Raw genomic sequence first — 14,335 nt, forward strand, 5'->3', positions numbered from 1 at the left:
TTTTTTTCCATCCTAGATATACCTGCACTTCTTCTAAGGTAGTCCATTTCAACAACTTGGATTTAGCGCTTCGCGTCTGCACTCAGAGTCCATAGCTCTGAACCATAGCAAAGAACTGACTCCACCAACGTTCTTCCAAGTCTCTTTTTAGTTGTTGCAGATAAGTTTCGGTCCCACCAGAGGCTGTTAAGACATCCAATAACTTGTTTGCTCTTCTGAATTCGGGTTTGTATTTCTTCTTTTCCCAAACCCTCGTTGTTGATAGTAGCACCCAGGTATTTAAATTTGTCTACTTGTTGAATCTGGACGTTATCATTAATGAAGACTTCAAAACGAGCGTTGGAATTGACAGCTAAGTATTCGGTCTTCTTTAGACTAACCTGAAGTCCCCATTTGTTGTATTCTTGATAAAGCCTCTTAGTCATGAACTCTAGATCGTATGAGTCCTGCGCAATCACGACCTGATCGTCTGCAAAGCTCAGGGTAAATAGTTTGTTGTCCCCAATGAGTATTCCCATACCTTGACATTTCGTCTTCCATTCCCTAAGGGCTACTTCGACGTAAGCGTTGAAGATCAGAGGAGATAACACACCTTTTGTGGTGTTAATTGGATTAGATAGCCTGTGTCCTATCTTAACGTACGATTCATTTTCTTTATATAGCTCTTTTATTATCTTAAGCAAAGGTCTATCTACTTCTAAAATATTCAAGACTTCCCATATCTTGCTGCGGGGAATAGAGTCGTACGCTTTCTCTAAATCAATAAATGCTAGATGGACTTCTTGATCTACTGCTATCTTTTTTTCCATCACCTGCTGCAGGACAAAAAGGTTATCTGTGCAAGATATAAGGATTTGGGTGCTAATCGTAGAATCTAAAAATAGAATAATATACAGGGTGTTCCGTTTAAAAAAATACAACTATAATATTTTTTACTTATTTGGGACACTCTGTATCTTGTAAAATTATTCTTAAATTGTAGCTCTAATAGTCCTTTAACGAACCCAAAACTTAGAATTTGTAAAAATCTAATCGTTTCACTACAATACACCTTGTCGTATGTGGCGAACAACCCTGTATATTTTTATTCCTTCCGCGTACGCCACTGCCTCATCTATTCCACCTGATTCCTGCCCATGGACCGAACGACCTAATCCGCCGTAGCAGGAACTGTCGACGATTGTCGTACCGTCAGCAGCGCACCGCTGCAACCGCCTCAAATCGGTCAGTTAAAATAGTTAACCGCTCCGAACAGGTCGATCGCGCTACCTCTTACCACTCTTACCACGGTGATCGTCTATCGGTAACTATCCGATCGAAAATCACGCCTTTGCCGCCTCGAGAGAGCGACTCGCGCGATATGGACCCGCTTTGACGCGATTTTCGAGCGGTTGAAAGTCGACGCGAGTGAAAAATCCAGTTGTGTGTTATTAATTTATTTAACGTTTTATTTAGGAGTGCCTTGCTTGTTTATGTATTTATGATTTCCAGGTATGTCGTACGTTATCTTAGGACTTATTTTAATCCTAGTTTATTATTTTAAAAATAGATATAATTTTTTTCTAATTGTATCTAATAAATAACGTAGGTGTTATAAATTACAAGAATTGTTCTTGTAACGCTTATATTGAGTCATTTGTTACTATTAGAATGTGTGTCATGATTTGGATATTTTTGTGGTTTAAAAGAATTAAGTTATTGGGTTTTGAAAGTACCTACCTACTATCTAATTGTTATGAGCGCTATAGGTGCTAATATTTTCTTAAGAATTCTAAAAAGTTGAATTAAATTTTTCAAGTAGGTATTTATAGAATACACTTCTAAATACAGCCAGCAATAAAGTAGGAATCAAAATGAATTTAGCAAAAACTAAAGTAGTGTACGACGCACTAATAGACAGGAAAGACATTCTAATGAATAACACAACGCTGGAAATAGTAGAAGAATATAGGTATGTATATATTTGGGACAACTAGTACACAGCTCGGGATCTTTATTATTGGAAATCAACAGATGAATTAAGTTAGCATGGAGTACTTATGGAAGAATGTTTGGAGTGCTTCTTTTTGAAGAAAACATTCAACCAAGTCTTGACCTATGCATGCGAAACCTGGCGTCATTATAAGGAAACCTTCAGGTCGAACAACGCTCAATGGAACGAAATATGCTGGGAATAACCAAGAAAGACCGTAAAAGAATAGAGTGGGTACGACAAAAGACTCAGGTAATAGATGTCATCCACAGAATCAAATCAATGGGTCCAAATACAAAAAGAGTATCTAAATCAGAATAAGGCCAAAAAAAGTTGAACCAATAGTCCTACACGCTTTTCTTCATTTGAAAAACTCTTATTTACAATTTCTGTTTATTTTAATTCAAAAAGATTGAATGTGACAATTTCATATTTCTGAGAGCAACGACGATTGAACTTGTTTCCATGGCTAACTAAGTGAAATTAGTCAAGAAAGATAAGAATTGGCTATAACTCAGTAATTTTGTGAAAGAAACATATTATAGCTTATATCGCTGAAAAGCTTAAAAACGGCGCTTTTTATGAAGTCATGGCCAACTATGGTTTCCATTTAAAAAAACATATGTTTGTGACATATGTCAAAAATAACAGGCTTTAGAAAAAATCGGAGAACACAAACTCATTAAGAATGTGATTATCTACAACTTTTATCTGAACACTTTTTGTCTAAAATAGCTTATAATGGAATTAGGGACAATTTTTAAAATAGCCAAAATTTGTTTTTTTCGAAATATCTAGTAAGCCATGAACTTTTTCAAAAATCTGAAAGGCGCATATTTATGACCCCACAAAACTGCAATTCTTTCCCCATTTAACCGACTCTCTATCTCCAGTAGTTTCCGAGTTGCCCATAGAGAACATCGTAGGAATCTCACCCTGTATACTATGTGCGTCGGCGGACTCCAAGAAAATCTCCTCCTTGAAAACGATCAAAATATTAATGGCTACAAAAATTATATATACTTGGGAGTTAAAATTTCAAGGGATAACAATCTGGATAAAGCCATTAGAGACATAAACGCTCAGGGAAGAAAAGCAATCTCTATGTTAAATGGTGTCTTGTGGGATAGTAAATCAAATATACAGCAGAATGGTTAAAAGCATCGCTTGCTGTGGCAGCTAAAAAATAAGGCCGTGCCCACCCTGGAAGCGACAGAAATGTCGAATGACGAAACAATTATTATGGTACGGCCACGTACAAAGAATGTCAGAGGAGAGGCTTCCAAAACAGATCCTCAACTGGACACCAACGGGACGACGAAAAAGGGTAGACCACGCAAGAGCTGGAGAGAAGGAATAGACAATGAGCTAAAAGAACGAGAGCTCGAAGACGACCTCTGGCTAGATAGGGAGCAATGGCGACTGGGTATCGGAAGACATCGAAGAACGTTTTAAAACCGATTAGTATATATAAACAGAATATTTAAAACTCATTATTAATAGTAACTTTACTCATTTGTAATATATTTTTTCTACGAGTAGCCCAGGGGGGTGACAGTGAAATAGGAAAATTGGAAACAGTCATTAGTGTCATTCTTGTCATTCTCCTCACGACAAGTATGGCCGCCTAGACAAGGACAGCATTGTTTTTGTATAACTATTGTCTAACTTCACAGTTTAGAATTGACAGATTTCAGTTTCAGAGACAACTTCAGATTTGTTCTAGAACAAATTCGAAAATATTCGACGCCATTTTAATTCAATCCGTTTAGTTTCGTTTTGGAAGTTCAATTTAATATTTCGGCTGAAATTTATAAATATAAAGGTGATAAAGTATATAAAATATATATTACATGAAGAATCCTGGAGAACATGACGTTTCTGCAATAGTAGGTATGTCCTATGTATATGAAAAATAGGTAGTAAATAAACACTGTTTTTACAATTTTTAGATGCAAGAAAATGGTGTTATAATCTCTTTGATTGGCGATTTTTGTGAAAATGGAAACAATTTAGAGCAAGGTAAGATCATTTTTAACTATTGCCAACATTAGTTATCTCCAGTATGTGCGATTTATTGTCAATAATGCAATAAATCGGACTGATAATCTGATTATATTATCCGACTAAAAGTCTCTTTTTGCTTCTTTTTGATATATAAGCCAGGTCTCTTTGAGAATAATGGGCGCTTTTTTAAACAGTATATTTATATTTTATACCTATTGATATTTTTACATTGTTAATTTTAGTATAAAAAAATTTGTTTTTCTGTTTTCAGGTTTTTGTATAAGGCTCCCGTTTTCATGTTCCTGTGTCCGTTTTCTGTTCTTGAAGTCTGCGATACGTGTGTTTATTTACAAATTACTGTAAGTCATGCTTATACCTTAACTAATTTACGTTAAAAGTACATATAATTAACTAATTGGTATTGAAACAATACAATCCTCTATATTTTTATATTTATTTAGTCACGTTGTTCCATATTTCAAATAAATATATGTGAATAAATTATTTTTTGGTTTTATTTATGAAAAGAAAAAATACAAAATACATTTGAACTGAAAGAGGGCCCGCCATTGAATAACCGGAAACGGAAATGAAAATTAAGCCACCATGTCCTTATCATGTCAACCTGTCAATTGGAAAATTAGTTCTTCAGACGACAACGAAGGCTTTCGGTGGCGTATCGTGTTTCCACGATTTAACACAGAGTTGACACTTCTTTCTAGTTAATTATTTTATGGAGTAACCTAGAAAATGCAGTTTCAGACACGGAAAACTCGATCTGAAATTGGCGTTTTGCAAACTGTTGTGTGCTAAGGATTTAGCGCACGACATGTGTCATTTTGCACACGACATGTGCCAATTTTAACATTTTTAACCTCCAATGTTTAGCTGAAACGCCAAACGCAACGCATCCGTCAGAAAAGTGTCATCGTTACATCGCAAATTATTTCACAAAACTGGCAAAAACTGAGTGAGTCTACTGCTAATTTGTAGATTACAGTTGAGAGTTGGAACCTTTGGTGTTACACAGCAAAATAAAACACTAAATCACTACAATATACCAAAACAAAAAACAAAATGATTATAAACTGTTAAAATGTTTATAATCATCTGCTGATGATGCTAACATGGTTAGCGAAACGCGCGTCCAGTGTAAAAGTAAAAGTGTTTTGGTGTATTGTGGTGATTTAATGTTTTATTTTGCTGCTAATTTGTAGTCGTAGAAAAAAATTGCGTAAAAAACTCGTTCGAAAACCTCTTTGTACACTCGTACGACTTGTGGCTGGCTCTTGCCTGCGGCTCGAGCCAAACCAAAACAAACTGTCGAACGTCGTTTTCGAAACTCGTTGTTTAATATACCATTTTGTGACTGAAAACTGACTAACAATGTCAACAAACTCAATTACAATACAAATAAATCAAAGACATCATTCATTTGCACCACGCCAAAATTCAACGCCTATGCATTCTTCACGTGACAAAAATGAACGTATACATTCAAGAACACATAATTAGCTTTCAGTTCAACATATGTACGTATGTATTAGAGCGTAATTTAAATAGTTTACTGCCTCGCTACTCTACCGCGTGTCCTAGAAATATGAAAGTAAAGAAGATCGAAGCAAAGTCTTTGCTTAGATTGCGGACTTCAAGGTGAATTGGCCGCGTATTGTCATGGAAATAAGGAAACATAAACGTAGGTATCACCAGAACAATATTGTATTAAGTATTATTAATGCCAAACACGATGTTTTGTCAGTGCGGCCCGGAGTGTTTTTTTACATCAAACAAATATTTTTAAGATTTCTTCATATGCACTCACCGGCACGAAAAAGGGCACCTTAAAATTTTCATGTACCTCTTTTAAAGGTTTATACTCTGGTTTATATACAGGGCCCATCGAACAAAATCGACAACTATGAAACTATGAACCCTTCCCGTACACAAACGGTACATTTTGAGACAGGAAATTGTAGAGAGAAACAAACCCTATAACACAGGATACAACATTTTAATGAAAAGTGCTTTCCATAAAATCAATAAAATGAAAAATATAAAAAATAATATACATGTACTGATTTCTTTCGAAAATCGACAACTATGAAACTATGATCCCTTCCCCGACACAAACGGTACATTGTGAGATAGGAAATTGTAGAGAGAAACAAGCCCTATAACATAGGATACAACGTTTTAATGAACAGTGCTTTCCATATAATCAATAAAATGAAAAATATACGAAATAATATACATGAACTGATTTCCTTCGAAAATCGACAACTATGAAACTATGAACCCTTCCCGGACACAAACGGTACATTGTGAGACAGGAAATTGTAGAGAGAAACAAGCACTATAACACAGGATACAACATTTTAATGAACAGTGCTTTCCATATAATCAATAAAATGAAAAATATACGAAATAATATACATGAACTGATTTCCTTCGAAAATCGACAACTATGAAACTATGAACCCTTCCCGGACACAAACGGTACATTGTGAGACAGGAAATTGTAGAGAGAAACAAGCCCTATAACATAGGATACAACGTTTTAATGAACAGTGCTTTCCATATAATCAATAAAATGAAAAATATACGAAATAATATACATGAACTGATTTCCTTCGAAAATCGACAACTATGAAACTATGAACCCTTCCCGGACACAAACGGTACGTTGTGAGATAGGAAATTGTAGAGAGAAACAAGCCCTATAACACAGGATACAACATTTTAATGAACAGTGATTTCCATAAAATCAATAAAATGAAAAATACACGAAATAATATACATGTACTGATTTCTTTCGAAAATCGACAACTATGAAACTATGAACCCTTCCCGGGCAAAAACGGTACATTGTGAAACAGGAAACTGTAGACATAAACAAGCCCTATAACATAGGAGATAACATTTTAATGAACGGTGCTTTCCATAAAACAATAAAATAAAAAATATACGAAAAAAATAAACTATCTACAAATTGCTTAAATGTTTCTAACAAGAAAACTGACGCAATAATAAATTTTCAATAGTTTTATATGAATGTATAATTTTTTTACCTAAATAGGCCTGTCTCAGTTTTACACAATTTAAGATCGAATACTAATTCACCACAATACACCAGAACTCTTAATTTTACACTGGACACGCGTTTCGCTAACCATGTTAGCATCATCAGCAGATGATTAAAACTAGAATATTTTAGTTGCAATCTCTGACATTTTGATTTTTGACAAAATTTGCTTGGTCCGCCTTTTGAATTATTTCTAAGAAATTTCAAAAATCAATTTTGCTTATTTTACCACATGTCGTTTTCACTTTTTGTTCTAAAGATATTCGTTGTTAAAAGTTGTGGAAAACGGAAAATGCTCTCAAATTAGTGGAGATCTATTAAAGATACCATAAAATGGATTATATTTATTGACTATATTCTCGGGAATGATGAAACCAGTACATAGACATAGGACATAGACAGCATATTCCTGTATATCAAATATCAACCTGATATAATCTACGATGGCATTCTATTGTTTTAATTAAAAAATGTCTCGTTCATGCAAAAATCATTTATTTTATCTAGTTGGTCGTATCGCAAATGAATCAAGCCATATCTGAAAAATAGAATGTAAAAATAAAGTTTACATCTCTTATCACGAGAGGCTTATTATATCAGGTAGATAAGAACATTACATACGTAATTTAATTTTTTTATCTCGTATCTGCACCATTGTATTTGTGGTTCGATACAGTAAAGTCTGAAAGTGTATCTGATCAGTTTTTGTGAAAAATATTTCGAAAAAGTGTTTAGTGATTATTGCAAGAGTGTGAGTTTTTGTGATTAGAGACTTTGGAGAGGAAGCAATCGTCGTATAAACTTATTTTTTTGGGTATGTTACTGATACAGATGTTACGGCACTGTATAATACTATATCCAGTGAATTACGCACCATTAAATCTTGGCGCGATTCTAATCTCCTATGCCTCAACCTATCAAAAACTAAAGTTTTGTCATATAAAAGTAGTACAACCTTTTGTACTTAATAACACCGCTATTGATGTCGTGGAATCTGTGAAATTCTTAGGACTTGTAGACAACTCGTTAACATGGGACTTGCACATCGAAGCTTTATCAAAGAAATTAAGCGCTGCCTGTTTTGCGCTAAGATCAGTTTCTAAGGAACTTATCAACCTCTAGAATAGTCTATTATGCCCTTTTTGAGTCGCATCTTCTTGTTGCTGCGCGACAAAATTTAATCGTATTTTCCAACTTCAAAAGAGCGCAGTTCGATATTTATTGAGACTGAACAGTAGAACTCACTGCCAGAATTTCTTTAAAAATTTCAAAATACTGACTCTTCCTTCTTTATTCATTTTTGAATCCCTTTGCTTAATCCGCAAGCACATATTATCTGCTATTCCCGAAAGGCCACCTCACAACTATCCACTTAGGAATGCGGAGCACGATCTTTATCTGCCAAACTCCAGCTCAGAACTAGTTAAAAGCTCAATATTGTGATACAGGGTGAGTCAACGATAGAGTAAAGTCCATTATCTCATTTGTTTCGAGGTTTACAAAAAAATATTAAATATAAAAGTTACAGAGAGGGTTAAGATACACATTTTAAAATTATTATACAGTATACAGGGTGCTTCAAAAAAGCGTGGCGAATATAACATGTTTTTTTAAATGCAACACCCTATTTTTTATTTTATTTTTAGATTCTGCGTAAAATTCCATTACTTTTTTATATATAATGTTATATACCTAAAATTAATAGTTTTTGTTATATTTAAAGATTGCAGTGGGTTAAAAAATTGTCAATGATGGCATTGATTCTGAAGTTGGACAACTAAAATTTGGTAGGAGAATTTTATAGAGATATAGAAAAAGACCTATGTAAAGATATTTTAGTTAGATGTTACAGGGTGTTCAAAATATATTTAGGAATTTCAACTAATTAAAATTAAGGAATTTCAATTTTTTTTTCTGATAGATTTTACCAAACTCTTCAACTTTTGTTAAGAATGTCATATACCTATTTTTATTAGTTTGCGATTAATTCCAATTTTTTCTATTTTTACCCATATTTTTAATATAATTGCGCTATAACATCATAGTTGCCATGACAAAAAGTAATAATTATGACAATTTCATGTCTGTTAAGCAAGTTAAGAACAAAATTTGAATGTTAGTTTAATTTGTTGTAATAAGTATAAATGGTAGAGATAACAGATTTTCTTGAAATGAATTAGTCAATGTGATTGATATACACGGACAAACTTAGAAAACCACATTTTTTGGTTCAGTACTATATATTATATAGTACTTTGCTAACTACTATAAGGATAGATGTATATTATCTAGAAAACATCTTCAGTGTGTAATGGGACGGTTTCGCGGCAGTAGTAATATTGGCTTTACTAAATGAATTATAAACCAGAATTACTACGAGAAAAAAACTATACTGTATGTCGAAGAAAATTCATATATCAAAAGTCTTTAGCAATTAGGTAATCTAATATTACCCTAATCTGTGGCTATTCGCCCCGACAAAAAATCCCAAGTGTCATCTTTCATAATATAGAAATACACCAAGAAATTCACTACTGCGATTTAGTTTATTTGAGTAAAGTTAATTAATTTTAACTAATACCAGCAATTGTAACTAATTATGAAGCTACTTGTTAAAGGTAAGTAATAAATAGTTTTGTTTTGTCATGGCAACTATGATTTTGGGTAATTGTATTAAAAATATGGGTAAAAATAGAAAAAAATGGGAATAAATTGCAAGTTATTAAAAATAGGGATACGACATACTTAATAAAAGTTGAAGAATTTTGTCAAATCTATCAGAAAAAATGATATTATATAGGGTGTCCCATTTAAAAAATTGAGATTTTTTAATTTTAAGTAGTTGAAATTCATAAATATATTTTGAACACCCTGTATCATTTAACTAAAATATCTTTACATATATCTTTCTTTTTATCTCTACAAAACTCTCCTACCAAATTTTGGTACTCCAACTTCAGAAACAATGGCACCACTGACAATTTTTTACCACACTGCAATTTAACATTTGTTTAAATAAATTGAAATATTACAAAAACTAATAATTTTAGGTATATAATATTATATATAAAAAAGTTATGGAATTTTACGCAGAATCTAAAAATAAAATAAAAAATAGGGTATTGCATTTAAAAAAGCATATGTTATAGCCGCCACACTTTTTTGAAGCACCTTGTATACTCTATAATAATTTTAAAATGTGTATCTTAACCATCCCTATAACTTTTATATTAAACATTTTTTTGTAAACCTTGGAACAAATGAGATAATGGACTTTACTCTATCGTTGACTCACCCTGTACAATGCCAAAAAAATGGACAATCATCTGACTTTGGATATCAAGTCGCTTTCATTCTTTCCCGCATTTCGCAAAGCTCTGAAATCATACTTACTGGAGAGAGCCCTATATGCGGTAAACGACTTTTTTGTTGATGTTTAATCTTGAACAATTTTGAATTTTAAAATTTTGACCATCTCACACACTGGTTAAAGGTCTAGTATTTAATATTTAATAACTCTTAAATTATTATATCCATGTACAATTTTCCTATTGGAAAATTTTATTGATATGTTTTTTTTTATGTTCTGCAATGTCCATATATGTTCTATTTGTAATTTTAATGACGCAAATTTTTTTGAATTGTATGATTTGTATTGTATGATATTTTTTATTACTTGTATATTTTTTGTTTGTGTTTTGTTTGTTTTTAAATGCTTTGTCGATGAAGCTATTTTGGCTTTTTCTACAATAAAGCGTTATTTATTATTACCTTCCTAAAACGCAAATATCTTGAAAACCGTTCACCTTTTCGAACTAAACGAAGAGCACCTGTTTTGGGTAAAATAGTTCTACTAAAATACTACACGTACTTATCATTTTCTTTTATAAATTACATATTTTTGAATTGTTTTTGAGTTTTTCTCTGAATTTGATTCAGATAAGGGACTATTGTCGTATATTATCAGTGATTTTATATCGAATATGTCAATTTTTTCAAACTATCCGATTAATTTTCCATGTTCTAGACCTGTCACTTTACGCAAAACAATAAATCTAAATTTTGACATTGTTAAATATATCAATAATACTAATTTCTAAGTAGACATAATCGAATTGTGATTTAATCGAAAAATCACTTTCATAATTTCAGGAAAAGATTGATATTTATTATACCTATAAAAGTTTTATAACATAGTAGATGAATTTGGAAAGTATTTTCAATTCTTCCAATTTTTTGACATAGGTACTAGCTATCTACAGTTCATACCAAATAAACTTTTAATCACGTGATTAAGCTTGACCGGCACAGCGTTGCCCTCTTTTATGGATTTTCTTTTAGTCAAAATATTTTAGAAAACAAAAACAAATTAATTATAAATATATAAACAATAATTATTATTTATATTAACAAAACTCACCTTCTTAACAGCACTTAAGGGATATAAAAGGCCATTACTACCGCTTTCCCGTTCAAAATATTCTAATAAAGTTGCTATGAGGTTTTTACGGCTATTAAGTACACTTCGGCACCAAAGACATTATAAAGATAGACCGAACATCTCATTCATAAATACTCGTTGGTAGTGTATCAAACATTGCAATGTGTCAAACAAGGACAGAAGAGACAGAGAAGTCTAAAATTTCCGACCCCGGCAACTAGGAGCATTTGGGATTGTTCTAATGGCCAGTGGCGTATCGTTTTTTGGAACGAATTTAATTAGTAAAGTAAAAGTAAAGTAATTAGTAAAATTTTTACTCCATATTAATATACTACATTAACACTTTTTCGTCAGATGAGTTTTGTTATAAGGTCTAATATAATAATACAATTAATATCCCACATATACTTATGTTGAAACGTTAGTAGTTTTCGAAAATCACTCCAACGTCGATTTTCAATTTAAACTTTCAGTTACTTCTATATAAACTTTCAGTTACTTTTGAATATTTACAGGGTGACTCAGGCTTCCGAAACAGTTCTATATTAGGTTTGTGGTTGGTGACTTTTCTTTCAAGTTTTTTTCAGAATATGGAGGCATTTAGGCACATTTTAGACATTTTTGTAAACATAGGTGGCCGGAACATATTTTCAAACCAAAGTTGTAGATTTGCCATTAAATTTCCATTCCAGAAATACCTAGGGTTGCCACTTGTCCTTTTTGAAAAGGACAGTCCTTTTGGAATAACTTATCCTTTTGACTTTTTTTGACTTAAAAGTCATTTTTTATTTACGTATTTTCCCTGAGAAAATTACCTACAGCAAACAGAAATATTCTTTTCGCCCAAATTTAATTAGGAATGTTATAAAACTTAACTTATACATAAATTTGTCTTGTTTAGAATAGGCAACATTATTTAGAACTTCCCGTTTAATCTCAAATGATAGTTTAGGTTTTAGTTTTACCTTTTTTTATCTTAAAAAGAACTTTTCAAAATTAGTACCTAATTAGTAACGATTTAGTTAGTTCGCAATCGATAGCTTCCTGTGAAGTACAGTGTAATAGTTGTTTAATCTTGTATTATTAATAACTTCCTATACCTAAAATCAATATTTAATGAGAAAATTGTGTTTTTTTTGAAAATATAAGACAAGATTTGACTTTCGGTCTTCTTCTTGTATTATGATGGCTCTGATACGAGGCAATTGCCTTTTAGTCTCGCAATAGAAGGCATTTATCATTAAAAGTATAAAATCTGTGTGCTACAGTATGGGATTTCTGTCGCATAATAATGAATACCTATTACGTTTATTTACAAATCCATTACTTTTAAAGGTAGCTTCATCAGATAATCAAATTTTAGTTAAATGTCCTAATCTTCATGAACTGTATTAAGCATATGTATTGCGGTTTGAATCACTCTGTATGTTGACAAAAAAAAATTGAAAATGTGCGTTACAATGGCCCCCATCTTATGTAAAAAATTGAAATAAAAATCACAAACCAAAAACGTAATAGGTAAAAAGCTTTTTTTTGATATAGGTATGTATAAAACTAGTAGCCTAAGAATTATTTACAGTTCGTCCCATTCTAAAAAAAGTTAAACACACCATACAAATAACTCTAGGAAGATGTATTTGTACGGTGGTAAAAAATTGTCTAAACAAGGCCGAAGGGGCAGATATAATAAAGCAATAAAATGTAAAAAAGGTCGGGTAAACACCTTTGTTTATTTATTGAGCAAAATTCCTTTAGAATATCGTATATAATGACCAAAATAGGACGCAATTTTAAGAAAAAAATGTCACTTTCTGGCTTATAATAAAGTTTCAAATGTAACGTTTATAATGATCTACAACAGTTAGGTAGTAATTGAGACGAATTATAATTCAATTACCGGCTATTACGTTCTTGTTTTAATAGATCAAAATTCAACAAATATAATTAGAAATTATTTTAATTGTGAGACGCTCCCTTGTGGGACGCCTATGTACGATTACGGCGCGGCGGAAACAATACCTACCTGTGAAAAGACAAATTCGGGTAATCTGAGCTTATTTGTCCACACATTTGGCACTGTCGTACCATATTGAAAATTCGCAGATTCAAAAGTACATTAAACAAAAACAAAAACTACTGAAAAACACTGAAAAGTTCACTTCGGACTTGATTCCGACTTCAAACACACCGTAAGCTACAGTACGTCTGTCCGTTCTGTAGCTACGGGGTATCCGTGAGAGGGGAAACGAAATTCTCTGGATGTTTTTCGTAAAAAATTAGGCGACGCGTCCCATCAATAAAAATTCGACAATTTTGCAAGTAGCCAATAAAATGAGCGGGCGGAGCGATTTGCGGTGACGTACTCGTCAAGTCGACGTATAAAATATATTGCTGTTTATTTAAATATTTTTTGTCCGCATTCCTTTCATAGACACAGATCCAGCAGACGTACTTTAAACGTAGTACGTTATAACGGACCATGGGCCGTCGCGAGAGATGGTGGGACGGACGGCTGATTTCATTCTGGAAGACTAGCAGCGACGTTGCCAGTAGTTCTAGACGTTTCAGCACATTAAACAGTAAACATGTCTTTTAATAGTAACGCATATATCCTCTGGTTAATAACATATTATTACGCATGCTTCTTTAAAAATAAATTATTAATTTAATTAAGAAATTGAGATTTATTGATATCCGGTGAAGGTTTTAAAGTCAGTTTTTCTGCAAATCAAACTAAGTAGATAGGCGCAAATTTGATATGTGGCAATGTCGCCTTCTCTATCTCAGTTGATTTTTAAAGTACGTAGTCAACCTCCGAATGTTTGATCGGGTT

The 14,335-nt window shown here is 32.6% G+C and overlaps 1 protein-coding gene across 2 annotated transcripts in view; it reads left to right on the forward strand.

Moving 5' to 3' along the window:
* Positions 1 to 1,203: 1,203 nt before the first annotated feature.
* LOC115877749 (PDZ domain-containing protein GIPC3) overlaps positions 1,204 to 14,335 on the forward strand; it is a 58,816-nt gene continuing 45,684 nt past the window's right edge. Inside the window, exon 1 of one of the 2 annotated variants that reach the window (XM_030894052.1) lies at positions 1,204 to 1,491. The gene's annotated coding sequence lies outside the window, so the exon portion shown is untranslated. Of the gene's footprint in view, positions 1,492 to 7,714; positions 7,876 to 14,335 lie in introns of those variants that run through there. The other variant, XM_030894053.1, reaches the window with a different exon arrangement.

The sequence above is a fragment of the Sitophilus oryzae genome, unplaced genomic scaffold, assembly GCF_002938485.1.
Source record: "Sitophilus oryzae breed Bouriz unplaced genomic scaffold, Soryzae_2.0 scaffold_1498_pilon_pilon, whole genome shotgun sequence".
Classification (NCBI taxonomy): Eukaryota; Metazoa; Arthropoda; class Insecta; order Coleoptera; family Curculionidae; genus Sitophilus; species Sitophilus oryzae.